This window comes from Trichosurus vulpecula, chromosome 1 (assembly GCF_011100635.1).
Source record: "Trichosurus vulpecula isolate mTriVul1 chromosome 1, mTriVul1.pri, whole genome shotgun sequence".
Lineage (NCBI taxonomy): Eukaryota > Metazoa > Chordata > Mammalia > Diprotodontia > Phalangeridae > Trichosurus > Trichosurus vulpecula.
The window spans coordinates 64,795,399-64,816,187 of record NC_050573.1 but is presented as its reverse complement, the minus strand read 5'-3'; the positions used below and the strand labels follow the sequence as shown (position 1 = coordinate 64,816,187).

Here is a 20,789-nt window from a genome sequence, read left to right as displayed (position 1 = left end):
TGCATTTATCTCTCTAACCAGCACAGGGTGGTTGGGAAAGGTAACAGAAGGGGAGGAGCAGGAAGGTAGCTCTTACTGTAGGGAATCAGCTTTGGAGCCTGGCTTCTAATCTTTCATGCCATTTCACCTACTCCTAATCTGTATTCACAGAACAAGGACAAAGTCTTTTCTGGCCACTATCTCTAGCTCCCCTCCCTGCCCTACCTTCTGTCCTGGTTCCAGTCTAGTTCAGTGACCCTCTCTCACCTCTTGCCTGTGGGGGTGGAGTCTGAGGTGTGGTCTACAGGCTCTGTGGATCAGGCTTTGGATAAAAGTGAGGAGAAGGTGGCATCTACACAACAGAAGGGGAGTGGTTTTCCAGAGCTACAGAGAGCAGAGACCGAACACAGGTACTTGAAAAAAAGGCTGATATCCAAGTCTAGAGCTCCAGAGGGAGTTGCTCTAGGTGTAGGAGGCAGGATAAGAGTGGGCATGGATATGGGTACAGGAAGCTGGGATGAGGAGAAGATAGAGGTGAGCCCAGAAAGAGACTAGAGAGGAGGCTGGGGAAAAACAGGAATTGGAGGGAGCTTGGACATTGGACAAAGCTGGGCACACAGAGTTTTCACTGCAAACAGACTTGACTGGGAGTTGGGCTGGTTGAATAGTCCTGAGTTATCTTGTCTTCATGTGTTAAAGGGTGTTTTCTTTTCTCTCCTTGTCATGGTTCAGCTCTGCTGAAAGAGACTAGTAGACAGATATTAGGGAGGGATCCTATGTCTTTTTCAGAAGAAAAATAACTTTGTGAGGACTTTTCTTTCTGAGCATCAAAGGCTGTTATTGCTAATGGTAAGATCTTTCTGTAACATTGGTTCACCTTCAAGTCATACTGACTGGAAAACTGAGTAGGAGCTCCATGCTCCTTGGAGGGCTCTGGAGACAGTGAATGTGAAGTAGAGAGATGGATGCCTAAGTTTAGGGAATGGATGTTGGAATTGGGCATGGAAAAGAGGAGAAAGATGGATATTGGACAGGTTGGGGCCTTGGAGGATGTCCATTGGAAATCAAGATGGCAGGCAGAGAGAAGGATCATGGTCATTGAGCAAAGCAGGGATAACAGCCCTGGGAATCAGTCCAAAGAAGAGGCCTGGAGGCCCAAGGCCATTTGGGGCCTTTGAAAAAAGAGGAGAAAATTGAAGCTAGTCAGCTGGAGGCTAACCAAATTTCACTTGGATTTTGGCATACTTTTTCTTTTCTATTCTACTATGTCTCTGTGTTCAACATTTCATTGTCTCCAAGTCTGTTATATTTTTCCTCTTTCCTATTGTCATGAGCACATGCTCATGTTTTTTAAATTGAAAATTTATTAAGATTTTGAATAGAAGTGAATTCTAGGCTGAAGGTAAGAGATGAGACCCCAGGGCCTTTTCCTGGATGAAGAACGTAGAACCCATTCTTTAGGTCATGGCCCTGGCCAAAATACAAACTGTTTTTCCGCCAATAGTTGGCACCAAGAACTCATTTCAGTGTTTTCTGAATGCTTGAGGGTCAGAGATCACAAATGACCAATCATGCCTAGTCTTTTTTTTTAAAAAAAATTCATTTTAAGTTTAGTAGTATTTTGTTTTTTCCCCCAGTTGTACGTCAAGAAAATTTTTGATATTAATTTTTACAAGATTTTAAGTTCCAAATTTTCTCCCTTCCTCCCTTTCCTCCCCTTTTCTGAAAATGATAGTTCTGTATAGTTTATACATGTGCTACTATGTAAAAACATTTCCATATTAGTCACAGCTGTGAAAGAAGAAAAAAGATTTTTAAAAAACCATGAGAAAGAATAAAATAAATTACAAAAAATGCTTTGATCTGTATTCAGAGTCCATCAGTTCTATATCTGGTTATGGGTAGCATTTTCTTTCATGAGTCCTTTGTACTTGTCTTGTTTCTATCCTTGTGTTGCTGAGAAGAGCTATCATTCACAGTTGATCATCACACATTGTTGCTCATTTCACTTTGCATCAGTTCACAAGATATTTCCAGGATTTTCTGAAATCTGCCTGCTCATCATTTCTTATAGCACAATAGCATTCTATTACATTCACATACCACAGCTTGTACCTATAAACAGCTTCGGTTCATTCTGGCCTTTAGTAATATACCACTGGCACTATTTTGAACGTCTTGTGCCATACTTTTGTAGTTATCCTTGGTTACTTATTCTTGCTTCCACTTTCTCTGTATGATTTTGAAAAATTTGGTTGGATGTGTTCTCACATTGGTCATGTTATATAGTTGCCATTTTCCTCTTCAGAATAATCTGTGCCTGTGTTTTAATCAGGTCTCAGTTGCCTTTGCATTCCAATCTATTCTCCATGTAGATGCTAAAATGATTTTCTTTTCTGACTCTATCCCCCTATGTAGAAGGCAATATTTTGTACCAAAACATAAAAAAATCAGTTCAGTATATCTGAAACATCAACCTACTCTGATAGAGAAAGAGAAGGGAGTAAGTATATAGCACTTACTATGTGCTAACCATTGTGCTAAGAAAGTGCTTCTTACAAATATCTCATATGATTCTCAAAACACATTGGGATCTAGATGCTATTACCTCTATTTTTCAGTGGAGGAAACTGAGGCAATCAGAGGTTAAGTGACTTGCCCTGGATCACATAGCTGATGAGTGCCTGACTCCGGGCCTAGGACTGTAACCCCTATACTACCAGGTGTCTCACAACAGTATATACGATGTTCCCTACTCATTGTCCCCATGTCTGCAAAGAAGGGACGGTAATATCCTTCCCTTTTCCCTGACAATGCTGCCTGTTTTAATATGGTCCAAGTTTGCATTGCTTGCCACATAACTCTTTATGGTGAATCTTACTTTATACATACAATATGCTGACTCATATTTAGCTTCTCTTTCACTATCCCCGCCCCACTCCCCCAGAACTTTTTCATGTCTAACCATGCTTCCCTTATCCTGCATGTGTGAAGTTGATTTCTAAAACTCAAGTGTGCGATGTGTGTATTGTCCATGTAACATGTGTATGTCCACATGGGTTGCCTAAATGTGGCTCACAGGGAAAGCACTGATAGATATCTCTGGAATCTAGCTTCTGTCTCTTCAAGGAAGACTTTAATTCCTGCCTAAAGGGGAGCTGGAGAAGGGGCTATGAAACTAGCTGCTGGCTTCTCTGCTCTACTCTGAGAGAAAGGGTATAGAATAGATTTATATCTGTCTTCCCTCACTCCCCCTCAAATTGATAATTTAAGGGTACAATTTTTTAAACAACAAAAACCTGCTGGTTTTCCTGGTTGCTATCCCTTAGAAAGGGAGGAACTCCAAGCTTATGCCTAGAGGCTTGACTCGTCACCAAATGCTCACACAAAAGACAATCACAAATAGTGTGCACAGGTATTTATCTGAGCAGATTTCAAACAGAAATTGGAGAAATTCTACAGATTATAATATATCAGAAAATGCATGAACTTTTCACTGAGAGTCCTAGATCTCACCCAAAGAGAAGTTCCTTAAAGTGTTTAGGGCGATAAGCTAGCTGGAAATCAAGACTGACTTTCCCCTGCACAGTTTGTCTCTCTCTTGGAGAAGGAATGAAGAATGTCTCCTTTCCAAAGTTATCGTGTCAATTCTACCCTTTATACAGTCACTTTAGGTCCCTTGAACATTTTCTTCTCCAAAGCAGAATCCTGCCTAAGCAGTAGCATCTATACATTGGGAAACCTGGGTATATAAGCATTAGACTTTATGCTTATGTTTATCCCTGTTGAAGTTAATCTTATTAGAGTCACCCCAGCATCTAGTATTTGCAAATTGGATGAGCAAACTCTCTCTGCCTTTATCTAAATTACTGATAAACTCACTGATAGTCATCCATAAATAGCACAGGCAAAGCACAGATGCCTGGGAGACCTACCTCTGACAACTTGACATGGAACCAGTAATGCCTATTCTTTGAGGACAGCCATGCAATCCATTTCCTCTTGTCTAGACCACCTCTCACCATCTTCTTCACCTGTAGTAGTGTGAGATATAGTGTGAGATACTTTATCAAATGTTTTGCTGAAGTCTAGGTACACAAACTGTATACTTTTTGACTCAGCTATCCTACTACTAAGTCTCTATCTCCAAAGAAATCAAAGAGTAAAAAGTATTTTAGCAAAAATTTAATTTAATATTTAATATAATATTTAATCTCTGTAGCAAAAATATTTATAGCATCTCTTTTTATGATAGCCAAAATTGAAAACTAAGGGGGTGTCCTCTTTTGGGGAATGGCTAAAGAAACCATGGTATATGAAAGTAATCGGACATTATTGTGCTGTATGAAATGTTGAAATGGACCATTACAGAGAAAACTGGGAAGATGTCTATGAACTAATACAGATTGAAGAAACAGACAAGACAGTCTATAAAATGATAACATTATCATAGAGAAAAGCAACTTTGAGAGCCTTTAGAACTCTGAGCAATGGAATGGTAAGCCATGAATCCAAAAGAATCAAGATGAAACATGCCATCAATTACACTTTGAATGAATCATCTGGGTGAATGAGAGAGGTGTTGTAGGAACTGGTTTTTGGAAGAGGGAAGAGAGAGAGTGCAAACTCTAGACCAGTGAGCTTGATTTTGATTTATCCTCTTCCCCTCTAAGCTTTAATCTTTTCCTCTTTCCTACTTCTTCCAAACACAACCAACTCATCTAACCTTCATTAGATCCTTTTTACCATCTTCACAGGGGCTTACCTGTGAGGAAACAAACTTAAAATGCAGAGAGAGATATATACATTTTTAGACCTGGTAAATATGGGGATTTATTTTTCTGGACCATGTAGACATATATTGAGGGCTTTATTTTTTTGTTTCTCTGTCCCCTTCCCTTCCCCTCCCTCCCACCCTGATTGGGGTGGAAGTAGTTAGAGGGATGGATTCATAAAAAAGATTGTTAAGAAATAAAAATAATAAACTATTAAAAACTCTAAAGTCAAGTCAAACCAGATCTACAGTGTTTCCTTCATTTATTAGTTTAATGTATATCCCAGAAAAGAAATCACAGTGAGTCTGGAATGACCTGTTTGTGATGAAGTCATGTTAGCTCTTTAGAATTGAAGCTTCCTTTTCTGTTCTTGTTGTTGTTCAGTCATTTCAGTCATGTCCAATCCCCTTTGGGGTTTTCTTGGCAAAGACACCAGAGTGGTTTGCCATATCCTTCCCCAGTTCTTTTTACATATGAGGAAACTGAAGCAAGCAGGGTGAAGTGATTGCCCAGGTCGTGCAACTAGAAAGTGTCTGAGGCCAGATTTGAACTCAGGAAGATGAGTTTTCCTGACTTCAGGCCTGGCACTCTGTTCACAGCGCCACTTAGCTGCCCTTATGTAATGCTATTAAAAACAAAAGAAAACAAACTCGTTCTTTTTGAATGACATATAACCGACTGGAGATGTATTCCTGTCCTGAGTTTCATCCTATCTGGGTTCAATCAAATTTGTATTTTTGCCAAGAATCTCTTTTTCTCACCCCATTTATTGACCAGACTTTGCATCTTTCTATCTGAGGCCAGGGGTTTTATGGCTTCCTCCCTTCTTGATTTGTCTTCTATAAATTCCCCGTGTCCCCACTTGCCATTATTCTTTTCATGCCATACTTGCTTCTCTCGGCAGTTCCAGAAATTGTTGAGAAATGTTGGTATTTCTCTTTCCCTCCCTGCCCTTTTCAGTTTAAAATCCACTTAATTAGATATGTTATCATCTGGCAACTGAGTCCATTGCCTAGCTTTCCTATTCAAACTGCCTGTGAAGGATGGGCTCAGGCTTTTGTAGTTTTGCTTTCTTTGATGACTCATTTTCTCAGGAAAGTCTTGACCTCTGTGCTGTGTTTTTCTGAATCAGAGGGCCTGTTTGTTCTGAATCACATATCACCTTTCCCCCATATGTAAATCAATGTGATTTCTGATATACAAATCCTATAGGACAAGGTATTAGTGTAGTATGGACACAAGCAGGCATCCCTACTCTCTAGGCAATCTGTGCTTATTTTGTTAGCCTAACCTGCAGTCATATTGGCATGCTGGGAGATTCCAAGAGAGGAATTGTCCATACTTCTAAAATTTACTCTCAGTGTTCTCTAGATAACTCTCGTGTGGGGAAGCTGTGTGCCTAGTACTCATAACGGTAGCTCCTGAGCCCCCACTGGTGTGCTTACTATTTAAACAAATCAATCAAGATGATACTATTAACTCAATCACAAAACATTTACTAAACAGTACAAAAGCAAGAATAGGCGTAAATCTAGGTCATATTCTCCCACCATACAAACAGTGTCCATTTGGAAAAATGGCACAAACTTACAAAAAGTTAGCTAGGAGGCACATAAGCAGGGAAACATATTTGCCCTGGGGGGCAACTCATGACTCTGCACTGTAGGCCTTGGTCTCCTTAGGGAACAGTCCATACCATAAGTCACATGTTGAACACTGCTTCTTTACCTCTGACTGATTCACTCGACTTACTCCTTGTCTGGGCTCAAAGGCAATATTTTTTTTTGGCAGAAGTTCTTCCCCATAAGCTTGGGATCTACAGAACTATTCAAATCTGCTTTATTGGTTAGAGTCTTTTTCTTCTTAAGCCAGAGGTGACAATAAAGGGAAAGGCATATCAGCCTCTTTTTCTCTAGACAGTTCCTAAGCAGAGGATTCTTCTTTCTCTAATTCATTCAGCTATTAGTAACAGAAGTAAAACCTTTTTTCAAAGGCATCTCCATGGGAGACAAAGCAGGCCCTAAGTTATACTCTTAGATTAGCTGATTTTCTATGAGCCTTCCACTCAGCTGGGCTTAAATATTTTCAATATTCAAGAGTCAGTGTCAGTTCTGAGACTTCTACTTAGTTAGGCCCAGCTGAGCTTGACCCTCTTCAAGCATTAGGGAACAATCTCAATTCTTTATTCTCTGCTTTAACCTTGCTCTGCTTGGTTGGTTCCTGAATGACTTTAGCTTCAAAGCAGAGGTTCCTTGTGTGAAATGACTCACCTTTCTCTTAGGGTGAGAAACCAAAATCCACATTTCTGCCAGATATGACAGTCAATATTCAATTGTTCTACACTTACCATAACATTCTAGATATCAAGATTTCCTCGACATCTTCTTCAAGATTCTCATAGTAGCCATGTTTAAATTAGTGTCTGGGAAACAAAGGACTTAGGCCATCTTTGCCTGTAATAAATACCTTTTCTCTGAGGGCCTGTTTTCCCTCAGTTCCTCTCAAAACTGTCTGAAACTCTCTCCCAGTACTTTTTGTCTTGTCTGAGGAGCTTCCTTTTCAGATGCTTTTTCTTCCAGAAATGCCCATATTTGGGGCTTTCTCCTCCCAATTAAAATTGTCCTGATTGCAGCATCTATGTCTGCATTCATAAAGCTTCTTCTTGGTCTGCGGTGTACACTAAACTCCTAATTGCCTAGGGTATCTTCCCATTTCTAGAACCATTTATTAATGAGCAGGTAATCTTGGGCATCCTGAACTTAGGGTACATTCTGCTGATGCATTTTAGTTTATTTGTTCAGGGCTCAGTGTTCCACACACACGTTGTTTTAAGAGACACTTGAAAGACCTGCTAGGCAGTGGAATTTTTACTCAGACCATGAAGCTGAATAAAAATCCCATTGCCAGAAGGTCTTCCAGGAGCTTCTTAAACTCCTTCATCTCAGAGAAGGCAATCTTTCAAGAATAATCATTGGTCCAGGAGTTCAATAACTTGTGTAGTTCTCTGGTTATGGCCTATATTCTATTCTGCTAGGGGCAGCTATATGGCACAATGTAGAGGGCACCGGGTTGGAGTTAGAAAGACCCAAGTTCAAATCTGGCTTTAGATATGCAGTAGCTCTGTGACCCTGGGCAAGTTAGTTGCACTGTGACTCAATTGCCTCATTTGTAAAATAGGAATAATAAGAGTAATCTACCTCCCTGGTTGTTGTGAGGATAAAATGAGATATTTGTAAAGCACTTTGTGAAACTTAGGATACTATGTGTAAATGCTCACTATTATTTTTCATGTTGTGAAACCACTGTGGATCCAGTGCTGAGTTTCTTTCCATTCCTCTAAGGTGACTCTACTGGATAATCTCCAAAAATCCAACTTTTCCGAACCTAGCAGTGGATCCAGAGTCATTGGACTCCCAGATGGCTCAGGGAGGAACCCGTGAATGCTGTCTTGCGTGGGATCTGCTAGATGTCTTTTGTTGCCTTTCATAAACTTTCTGGCCAGGGTTTTCAGGTTGTGGGTTTTATTCTTCAGTTTGTTGCTTTTGTAAAGGTGTGTTCTCTTCAACCTTTCATCAAAAGGGACAAAAGCAAGGACAAACATGAGACTTGTATAAAAAAAAATTTGGAAAACAGCCCACAGAGACAATGTGCTTCCCCAGGACAAAGATTGGTTTCAGGGCCTTATTCCCCAGTTGCTTATCAGCATATAAGTAACAGAACTTTGGCGTTAATAATGGGGGAACTTGGAACCCCAGAATTGTTTTATGATTATTGAATAGATATATGTTGGCTTGAGCTCAGGAAACTGACTCAGCCTGATTCCAGGTCCAGAGGCAGCTAAGTGGCAGAGCTGATAAAGTGATGGGCCTGGAGTCAAGAAGACCTATTTAAATCCAGTCTCAGACACTTATTAGCCGTGTGACCTTGGACAAGTCACTCATCCCTCTTTGCCTCAGTTTTCTCATCTGTAAAATGAGCTAGAGAAGGAAATGGCAAACCGCTCCACTACCTTTGCCAGGAAAACTCCATAATGGGTTACAAAAAGTAGGATACAACTGAAAATGACTAAATAATAATAGTTCAGCAGCAGAGAAATCCAGCCTAGGCCAGCTTAGCAGAGTAGCCACCTATCCAATACAGATACCTTGTTCACTAGTGAACACTATGAGGATGGTCCTGAGAAAGAGAAAGGACAGTGAGGATTGTACTTCCAGAGTCGTGAGTTTCTCTGGCCACAAGAAACACTTGTTGGATATTTCATAGAGGCAATTCTTCTTTAAGTGTGATTTGGACTTTGTGATCACTGATGTCCCTCTAGCTTTGGTATTCAATGACCTTGGAGGGAGTAAGAAGGCTCTTACTTTTAAGGTTTACACATGTCTATGAGTGACTCCTCATCTTTTCTGGGTGCCAAGATTCAGAGCTAACCCTTGTAGTAATTGCTGACACTGACATAGCCTTTTAAAGTTTGCAGAACACTTTACACACATTTTCTTACCAGAGACTCAAAGTAACGCTGTTGAGCTAGTTGCTACAGGCATTACTAACCCATTTTATGGATGAGGAAATGGTCTTGAGAAATGACATGATGTGTGCATGTTCATGTGACTGGTAATGATTGGAGACAGAATTTGAACGTATATTTTCCTTCCAGGATTTCACATACTCTACCATCACTGCCTTGTTCATCATGGAGGAAAGGCCTACTGTAATTGTTTTTGGATAAATGCTAAGGCAGAATGTCCAGAGTACCTACAATATGTTCTTCAGAACAAGGTTCTCTTGTGGTTTCAAGGTTTTTTGGAGCAGATCAGATCTGCACCATTGATGAGCTGGTGCCCTAGTGGAAATCATAAGCTATTTCACAATTTGCCTGACCATGTCGTTTTGGTGGTAATGGCTAAAATAGATTGAGAGCTGAATTTTGGGATATGAGAAGAGAAATTCCAGAAGTAACATATATGTTTCTATCTGACAGTAAGTAAACTCTATTTTTCTGGAATTGTTCTTCAACGGATTTTTTTTGGAACATCTTCTGGCATAGTGGTAGATGGGGCACTGGGTCATAGGGAAGCTCATGAGCTTAGTACTTCTTTTAGTTTCAATTTTCCCCAGCAGAATGAAAGCTGCCCACTCAAATTGTGTTCTCAATGCTTAGCACAGTGCATAAATGCTTAATAATAACACGAGCACATAAGTGTTTAATAAATATTTGTCTAAAATTGTTGAATTGGTCTAATGGAGTCCAATGACATATAGGCTTCAAGTGTGACTTTGGGCTTGAAGAGGAAATGTTGGGTTTGGAAAGGGCACTGGACTGGAAAATCAGGAGACCCAGAGTCTAGCATTGGCTCCACCAAAGTCAGGTAGTTACATAATTTGGGCATAGTAATTTCCCTTCCCTAGGATTTTCTTCTTTCATCTATAGATTGACGAACCTGGACCATATGGTCTGCGAATGGGGAGTTCTAACTCTGATGATTTGTGACAATTCTATAATCTGGAAATGGAATGCTAGAATGTAGCATTCAAGTCATCTAAGGGCGACAGAATATCAGACCCCAAAACAGCTGTTGTAGGTATGGCAGGTGAGGTGTCAAGTGCAAAGTCAGCCATCATCTTAGGTATTCTTCGCCTCTCACCTAGACTACTAAAATGGCCTCCTCATTGGTATCTCTATTTCAAATCTTACCTTACTTCAATCCATCCCCTGTACAAAATGATTTTCTATAAGCACAGATATCATTCTGTCACCTCCTTATTTACTAAACTCCAGTGACTCTCTTCACCTCTACGATAAAAACTGAAATTCCTGTTTGGCTTTTAAAGCCCTTCACAATCTGTCCACAAACTGTGTTTCTACTCTCATCCCTAACCCTCTCTGTGGAGATAAGCCTTGGCAACTACTTCTGTGAGTATTTCAGGCCCCGGCCTACTCAGAAAAAGTAGCTACTAAAGATCAGGAAAAGAAAGTTTTTGCTTCTAAGTCCTTGGCATGGTCAAATGGTTCCATTGGTTAACTGTTAAATGGTAGCAGTTGAAATGGCATTAAAGAAGAGGTATTAGTTAGTGTCTACTTTGTGGATGTATCCTATGATTCATGGGACCTTTCCACTTGACTTGCAGCTGAAATGTCTCAATTACATTGTTTCCCTCATTAGAATATGAGCCCCTTGAGAAAAGGATTATCTTTGCTTTTATATTTTATCCCCACAATGATTTGTACATTGTAAGGGCTTAATAAATGCCTCTTCCTTTCTTTCTTCCTTCCTTTCTTTCTTTCTTTCTTTCTTTCTTTCTTTCTTTCTTTCTTTCTTTCTTTCTTTCCTTCTTTCCTTCCTTCCTTCTTTCTCTTTCTTTCTTTCTTTCTTTCTTTCTTTCTTTCTTTCTTTCTTTCTTTCTTTCTTTCTTTCTTCCTTCCTTCCTTCCTTCCTTCCTTTCTCTTTTTCTTTCTTTCTCTTTTTCTTTCTTTCTTTCTTTCTTTCTTTCTTTCTTTCTTTCTTTCTTTCTTTCTTTCTTTCTTTTTTCTTCCTTCCTCCCTTTCTTCTTTTTCCCTTTCTCTCTCTTCCTTCTTTCCTTCTTTTCTTTAGTTATAATTTCTCGAAAAAACTCTTTAATTTTCTCTTTTCCGTTGTCAAGGAATAGAGGGGGACCAAAGGAAGACTTCATGAAGGAAGTGGCACCTGGGCTGAGCACTAAAGGAAGACAAGAATTCTGAAGGGTCCATAGGACAAAGGAATGTATTCTAGTTATGTGCGAAGGCTTATGTGAAGGCAAGAGACCTAGTGTCAAGTTCAAGGAACATTTAGAAGTAAAGTTTGACTGACACAGTTTATGAACATAGTGATGCAAAAGGGAGGTTGGAAACAGACTGTGGAGTCTTGTTTGTTTTTTATCTTAGAGTCAATAGGGAGCCATGGAAGGCTTTTGAACAAGTGAGCTACCTGGTTAAGTCGATGTATTAGGGGAGGATTGCTCTGGAAGCTGTATGGGAGGGACTAGAGTAGTGTTATCAAACTCAAACAGAAACAGGGTCACTAATCCATAATAAGAATCCTACTTCTAAAATATGTTATCTATGATTAACTGTATTTTTATCTATTTTGATAACCATTTTCTAATTACATTTTTATCTGGTTCAGGCTGTACTGGGGCATAGACAATATTCAGAGCTTTGATACCTCGGGTCTAGAGGACCAGTTAGGCAAGGGAACCAATCAGGTAGCTGGCTCCTGGTTGCTACTTTCATCTTCTGGGGGTTTTGTGTCCTGTGGGGTCCTTTGCTGACCTTGTTAGAAACATACTTAGTCTATGAATAAACAGTACTCATTGGAAAGCCAGGAAGGTTTTAATTATATTTTACATTTATTCTTCCTGAATAAATGGGTGCATTCCCTGAATGGAGTACAGAAGAGTACAAGGACTCAGACAAATCCCAGTCCTTTTATTGGCTCTCATTTCAAATCTCCCACCTGGCTCTCTATTGGCCAGATGCAACCCCCTGAACTGCCCATGTCATGTCCCGCTCAAACAGCTTATCAAGCATGCATACAAACTTCTAGCCTTTCACCTGATCAGAGGCCTAGTATTGCTAGATCACAGCTCTGATTAGAATCAGTCACCTCTGGCTTACAATCTGCTATTACTATCCTGTGGAAACAAAACTCCTCCCATAATTTTCAATTGTTTCCCACAATTTCCTCCTCTTTTCTTTTATCAAATCTTTGTTTCCACATCTTAAATACTCTCTTACTCTCTCCTTCATATGAATTCTTCCCCTCATCTGTCTCCCCTTTAGTAGACATAAGAGTGGGGGAGAGGTTGATCGATGCATTGACAATTCAAAGAGGGAAGCCTCCTTTGTAAATACAGATACAGAGACCCAAAAGAAAACAATAATGCAATTGTCCCTTTAAGATTCAAAAGTCTCTTCTCATACAGCTGTCTGGCAGGGAACATCATCTGATGAAGTCGTCTAGTCTTTGGTGCTTGTTCCAGCCATCTCCAGCATAGCATCTCAGCATCTTCTTCTTGTCTTCTTGTAGGAACCAGCTTTTTGTCCATTCTCCTACAAAAGTGACCTTAGCACAATTTTAAGTTACCATTCCTAAATCTTATATCCTTTTCATACTTACTAGAATCAAAATTGGAGCCTTGGCCAATTGTCATGTTTAAGAAATTCACATTAGAACCTAGTTTCTTATACTTTACATTAATGCATTATTAATCCCCCCAAGAAGGATGAGATTTCACTAAGGAATTAACAACAGGCTCGAGTATGTACATAAATACATTAGATAATCAATTTTTTTAAACACAGTACATATTAAACCATAAACTTCTAGTCATGCCTTGTTTCTTCTAAAGCATTTATAAAATAAACCACAAGCATTCTTCTTTTAATATTAACTAATTGTGACAAAACTTGAGACAAGCATAATATTAACTGAGTAACAAAATGATATTCTCACAATCCCTGGATCTAATTGTCTCCATATTATTACAAAGAATTAAAGGGCCCTAACTTATACAGGAACACACACACACACACACACACACACACACACACACACACATATTTAATAACAGATATCAGTTTTAAATAGCTAGTTGTTGTTTGGACTAAAATCCAAGCCTAATGCTCAATCTTATAGTAACCTAAGATGTTCCAGAATCAATATTAAATAGATTTGTTATTTTGCTTACAAAACTTTTTGATTATAGAAATTTGCCACTAAGAGATTAGGGACATAACTTATAGTAAGGGAACAATATTTCCTCAACTTCATGTCAACTTCAGGCAGAAGTTAAGTCAAACTGCAAACTGCATTGAACCAGGCTTAGAGTCAAGTCAAGAGAATCTCACCTCAGCTCGGACTGAACAGTTGTTCTCTCAGCCTTCCATAAGATCATACCTGCAGTTCATAGATATACCCCATGGGCATCATGGATCAGTGGCTCAGACAACCTTTCTTGATATTCATACCTGGAGTTAGACTCAGAAAAACAGTCAGTTAATTATGTCTTTGAATAGCAAGTTCTGATAATCAGTCTAATATATGACTATAATTTCACATTGGTTAAGAAACTTCTTTAAAGTGAGCCTTAAGCAGCTTGGATGTACTTCTACCTTTGTTCATAAAATCTTCCCAATAAGATCATAAGTTATTGCTCTAACAGATTTGCATCAGTTTCCCAAGCTTCTAATGGAATATACCCCAAGAATTGAACCATATAAATATGATAGGTTCAAACACTACCTTTATCTTATGTTTTAGGTCATGGAATGAATTTAAATCAAAACAGGAACATTTACCATTTTACATCAATGCGAAAGTTCCCACAAGGTATCTCCCTCTAAGAAACTTACACTGAAATTGTTTCCCCCCAATTGAAGTGTCTCTGATTTAGTTCCAGTAATTAATTCAGTCAATTTTATTAATACCCAATTGCTTTTACACCACTTTGAAACATACAAGCACCTCCTTCCATATAGACATATATCTAGTAACAGGCAGATAACTAGGTCAAATACCCATTTACTCAGTTTAAGATATAAAAAGGAATATAATTTTAGGCTGAGTAGCTCAAATCTTAAACACACACTTTGTTATAGTAGCTCAGATGTATATCAGTCTAAGTCTATCGGATAAAGATTCAACATTGTGTTTCTATCTTTGTTTCACAAACTTCTTTTCCCTTTGTCTAATTATTCCCATATGATTTCAAAAGAATATTCTATTCCAGAGATTCTATTCTTCATATGACTATACAAGAGTACCAACTTACCCAATTATTTGATTGAAAACAGCAAGATTTCACATATTCGCACTAATCAAATTTTCCATTTCTCTCCATAAAATCTATGTCTTTGGGTACCACAACTTCATTTCACAAATAGTTACAAAGACCTGTCATGAAAATGAAAAGAAAGCATCACAGCCTTCCACAAGCAGAATGGTATTTCTCTCAGAGGGTGGGTTCTTTTATATCAGATTGACAAGTCCCTTTAATCAAAACTTTACCAGGATTTGTACCTTAAACTCTAATTTTAAAGTCTGTCCCAAACCAATTACTAGAGATCATTTACAAATTCTCAGCTAATCAGTGACCTAGGTCACTGGATCCTGATCAAAGAGACATCAATTTCCATCTCGCCCAACAACAGGGAGGAATTCACATTTGCCCAGACCTGTCTGGGCATCTCATTTAGATTAGATCTTACAAGTCCTTCTGAAGGACGACTGGGCTTTGAAGAAAAGAGGGATGGAGAATGGGGAGCCTGAGGACACAGTTTAAGGCATCCCAGAGTCTCTCCCCACTCATCCTGAACTTCCATAGAACTTCCTGCCTCTCCCCCCATCCTGAATCATAAAATTTCCCTATCTCCCTTATCTTGTGCCTTAATCTTTTAACCCTCAACATAAACATATCTCCTAGACAACTGGGTCCAACCCAGAGACTCATAAAATTCACAATGGGTTTGAATATGAACTTCAATATCATGTTATTACAACAAATGATCTTTAAAAATAGTTCTACATTTATCCTGATGTTAAAAGGAATAATACTTTCATGAAGAAAATCAGTTGGACAGCTCTAAAATAACAGGTGTCTGTCTCTTCCTTGAAGCAAAAATAAACCTTTAAACATTGGGGTTCATTGCAAAAGTATTATAATAAATGAAATCTCTAGTCAGATTTCCTAGATATCATAAATTTCGTTAGTCAAAAAGGTGTTTGTAATAAAGAAGACACTTAGTTTCTCTAAGTCAAGAAGAACAAACCCGATCAAATTAGCCTTATCACAATTAACAAAGTTTACCAGGCCTTAAAAATTTTGCAATGCCCTAAACATTATTAGGTACTCAAAACAACCTATTATCCAATTAGGTGAATGCTTTTCTAAATCCCCTTGCACAGGGACTCATTCATCTCATCATTAATATGTTGAAGCTATAACTTTAAACAACCATATATGTTTTCAGAAGTCTGCTATAATACTATCACTTGTTTATAATAAACTGATATAACAGTTTCAAACTATTACATTATATCACACCCTTTCAAAAGAAAAATTCATATATAACAAAAACCAGATTAAATTTGCTTTAATACCGTTTCTACCTAGCAATGGTCTCTCCAATTTTACAATCTAACAGAACTTTAAAAAAATACAATTTAGAAATAAGATGACATCAATCATATTTCCAGATTATCACATATAGAAATTACTGACCCTATTACTTTTGGTATTTTAAAAACCACCTCAAATCCATCAGGTATGGCCAGTAATCACCAAATAACAATATGTAAACATTTTAATTACATTGTGGTATTTATATATTCCCTTAAATATGTTTTGTTTAGATGTATATTCCCAGCACCGAAGAGCTCTTCTTCTGAGCTAACTATTGCCTCTGGCCCAGGTATTAGGAATACCAAAAATTTTACCTGGCCATGAGTGAATTTAGAAAAAAAAAAAGGTTTTTATTTCATATCATTATTTGTTGAGGTGACTTGGACTCTTAGCTGGCAAGCCCTGTTAAAAATTCTTTTATAATTCCTCCAGATTCAAAGTTAGCATCCTGACCCTCATTGGGTCCTGACTCTCATTCACCAAACCCTACACCTTCATTACATCTTCTCATTTCCACATTTCAATTCCCCCCTCCCCTTTCATCTTCATATACTTATTCTTTACACCAAGCCAAAATATTTTTAGTTTCTCCTCTGTTTGTCTGCCTCAGATAGCATGAGAAAGGATCCCTCCAAATTGCCAAAGAGAAGTCAGACAGGTGTGAATTTGAAGATGAGCCCAGGATTATCGATAACTGTTGCGCCAAAAAAAAGCGAGCGAGACCCGGATATAAATTTAGATGTGGATTTAGTGAAGCGCGCAACTCAAATCGAACAGCAGCGAGTAAGGGAAGAGAAAGGGTACTTAAAGGGAAAGAACACAATTAGATTTCCGTGGAGATGGGGACACAAACAGTGGGACAAGCTGAAGCAGAATTATTTCCGTGGAGAAGGGAACACAAACAATGGGGTCCGTGGAGATGGGAGTACAAACAGTTGGGTCTGTGGAGATGGGAGTAAAAACAGTAGGGTGAGCTGGGGTAAGATGGAGAAACTGGAGAGGGGAGGGCAGGGCATAACATAACAAAGGTCTCATCCCTTTGTGAATAGCATCTGCCATGGCAGCCATTTTGAGATACAGGAAGAGGCCTTCTTAGAGCAAAGAAAGGAGTCTGCCCTTTAGATATGCTGATTTTTAGACAGCCAACTTCCTCAACTACCTTTGAAGGCAGTTTTATTTCCTACCATTAGCCACTAGTATGGCTTCAAATCATATTTTCATATAATCTCTGTGGAAACAAAATTCAATCATACCTTACAGAGGCAAAGCTTAATAATTGTACGAATAAATATTTTTAAACTAGTCAATAAAACCTTTCATCACTGACTAATCAGCCTTATTTTCCAATCAGGCCACAAGTTTTTAGGATCAGGCCCTGATTAACATACCCAAGTCTCCTAAAGTAGGGTGGGGGAGTGAGTGGCTAAGAATGCGTGGACCTGAGAGACACCTGAACTAGCAGCTCTTCCACCCCACCGAAATCCTCTATATTTCAAATAAGGGAAAAGAATTACACCTACTCAGTTCAATTCAATTCTGTCATCCTTTTCTGCACTGTTTTAAAAAAACTAGACAGAGTTAAATGCCTAACAATTTACCCAGTCGCAAAAGCCAAATTTCCTTCTCCCAACTTCAGTTTTCTTTCTCCTGCAGCCTGTCAGAGAGCTTTTATTTTGCCAATTAACTCCACTTTTAACCTCAGGAGAGCTGCTCCCAGGATCAAAAATTTCCCAAAAGTTTCACTCACTTCATTTCACACTTCCCATTATAAAACATAAAATATTTTTCAAACACACAGACAAGACATTACACAAAACATTTGACAAGACAGTGTACACCAATTTAGAAACCAATTTAGAATTCAATTTTAAACCTATCTTAAACATTAAATTAAAAGTGAAACATTACATGCTTCTCATCTCCAAATCACCTCTCAGATGTGTACTCCCACACAAACCTTCTTCTTTATGTGAGGCAGTGAACGTTTTTTTTAATTTACTTTTTAGTTTACAACACTCAGTTCCACAAGTTTTTGAGTTCCAAATTTTCTCTCCCTTCCTCTCCTCCTCCTTCCCTGCCCAATATGGCATGTAATGCTATATAGGTTCTACATATACCTTTGCATTAAACTTATTTACTTATTGACTTATAGTCAAGTTGTAAAGAAGAATTATAACCAATAGAATGAATCATGAGAAAGAAGAAATGAAACCAAAAAAGAAGGAAAAAAAAAAGAGAGCAAATAGTTTGCCTCAATCTGCATTCGGTCTCCATAATTCTTTCACTGAATGTATATAGCTTTTTCCATCATGAGTCTTGGAGCTGTCTTTGAACCTTGCATTGACGAAAAGAGCCAATCTATCAAAGTTAGTCATCACAGGTACCATGTGTCTGTAATCGTGTATAATGTTCTCCTCATTCGGGCTCCCCTCACTCAGCATCAGTTCACATAAGGCTTTCCAGGTTATAATGAAGTCTGTTTGCTCCTCATTTCTTACAGAACAATAGTTTTCCATTACATTCATATGCCACAAGTTGTTTAGCCATTCCCCAATTGATGGACATTCCCTTGATTTCCAATTCTTTGCCGCCACAAAAAGAGCTGCTATAAATATTGTTGTACATACTGGTCCATTTCCCACTTGTGTGATCTCTTTGGGATAGAGCTCTAGAAGTGGTATTGCTGGGTCAAAGGTCAAAATGTGCACATTTTTATAGGCCTTTGGGCATAGTTCCAAATTTCTCTCCAGAATGGCTGGATCAGTTTACAACTCCACCAACAATGTAACAATGCTCCAATTTTCCTACATCCTCTCCAGCATTTGTCATTTTCCTGTTTTGTCATGTTAGCCAATCTGATAGGAGAGATGTGATACCTAAGAGTTGTTTTGACTCTAAATAGTGATTTAGAGTATTTTTTTCCTATGACTATAGATATCTTTAATTCCTTCCTCTGAAAACTGCCTATTCATATCCTTTGACCATTTCTCAATTGGAGAATGAGTTGTATTCCTATAAATTTGACTCAGTTTCCTGTATATTTTAGATATGAGGCCTTTATCAGAGGCACTGGTTGTAAAGATTCTTTCCCAATTTTCTACTTCCCTCCTAATCTTTGTTGCATTGGCTTTGTTTGTACAAAAACTTTCAATTTAACATAATCAAATTTAACCATTTTGCATTTCGTACTGCTCTCTATCTCTTTTTTGGTCATGAATTCTTCCCTTCTCCATAAATCTGACAGGTAAACTATTCCTTGCTCTCCCAAATTGCTTATAGTATCAGCCTTTATTCCTAAATCATGAACCCATTTTGACTTTATTTTGGTATATGGTGTAAGATATTGGTTTATGCCCAGTTCAGTGACTGGTTTTAAATGCAAATCAATCTACCTCTCCCTGATCTGCAGGGAAGTCTCTCTACTTTCTTTTTTGTCTCTCTCCATATTCAAATCTTTTTGGAGTTAGAATGGAGAGATAGAGAATGTGTGTGTGAGAGAGAGAGAGAGAGAGAGAGAGAGAGAGAGAGAGAGAGAATTTTTCCACCCCAAAATTTCCAGATGTTTTTCCTGGCTTAACCCACTGTTTTCTCAGTTAGCCAACATTTTTCCTAACAGGCTATGTGGAAGAATGCTTGGAGGATTCCTTTCATCCTCCCCAGGTTCTTCTCAACCTAGAATCCCAAACATGACAAAGCAGTACTTAGATCCTGAATTATTCCTGCTGTTGCTCAGGAACCTTACTTACACTGTCTCTGGTCATTTAGTTTCACTTTTTCTCTTTATTCATGTTCCTGGCTTCCCAAGGATTCCAGAAAAATAGTCCCTGAAAATTAGCAGTCTGAAGAAAGGAAACTCCAACCTGAGGATATTCGGGCCTACTGGGGAAACCAGTGGGGGCACCTCCCTTTTTCCACAGTGAATTTTTCCTTTTTCTGATGCCATATTAATCCTGGACAAGCCCCCAATTGTTAGAATACTTAGTCTAAGAATAAACAATACTCATTGGAAAGGCAGGAGGATTTTAATTATATTTTACATTTATTCTTTCTGAATAAATGGGCACATCCCCTGAATGGAGTACAGGAGAGTACAAGGACTCAGACAAGTGCTAGTCCTTTTTTTGGCTCCCATTTCAAATCTCTTGCCTGGCCAGATGCAACCTCCTGAACTGCCCATGTCATGTCCCCCTCAAACAGCTCATGAAACATGCATACAAGCTTCTAACCTTTCACCTGATCAGAAGGCTATTTTTGCTGAATCACAGCTCTGATTAGAACCAGTCCCCTCTGGCTTGCAATCTGCTATCACTATCCTGTGGAAACAAAACTCCTTCCATCATTTCCATTTGTTTCCAACAACCTGATCCTGTATCACTTGTCCCTTCATTTCAAGTGCCAATTTTGAGCTGTTTCTACCCTGTACCAACTTGGACCACACCAGGGTCAGATTTTCAAGAATACAACCCATCCCTCTCTCTGCCTAGCCCCTTACCCATAACACTAGAGAAAACTCATTTTACCCCATTCCCATCCCCATTCCTAAGCCTCTAAGTCTCTAAGTCCCAAACCCTATACTTTTTCCCTTCTCTCTCCTAATCCTCACTCACTTTACTTGTTAGGCCTCTCTAGGCAGGGAATTGAAACATCCAAAGCTGAGGTGGTGAAGCTTTCTAGTTCAGAGGGAAGGGGGTATATGGGGAGGGGAATTCAGTGGTTCTGGGAAGAACCTTTGGAAAACCAGAAATTCTGGTTACCTTACTCCTGATAGTCCCTCTCTCCTCCCTACCTCCAAAACAGGAATTTCTGAGGCACTATCAATTGCTGGGAAAATATCCTTTTGTCTGTAAACTTAATACAAAACAATAATGTTATCTGCCAACCAAAAAAGGCTAATAA

General features: G+C 38.7%; 1 protein-coding gene across 1 annotated transcript in view; it reads left to right on the top strand.

Moving 5' to 3' along the window:
• The first annotated feature begins 318 nt into the window (after positions 1 to 318).
• LOC118850379 (leukotriene-B4 omega-hydroxylase 3-like) overlaps positions 319 to 20,789 on the top strand; it is a 50,511-nt gene continuing 30,040 nt past the window's right edge. The window contains exon 1 of the mRNA XM_036760151.1: positions 319 to 389. The gene's annotated coding sequence lies outside the window, so the exon portion shown is untranslated. The remainder of the gene's footprint in view (positions 390 to 20,789) is intronic.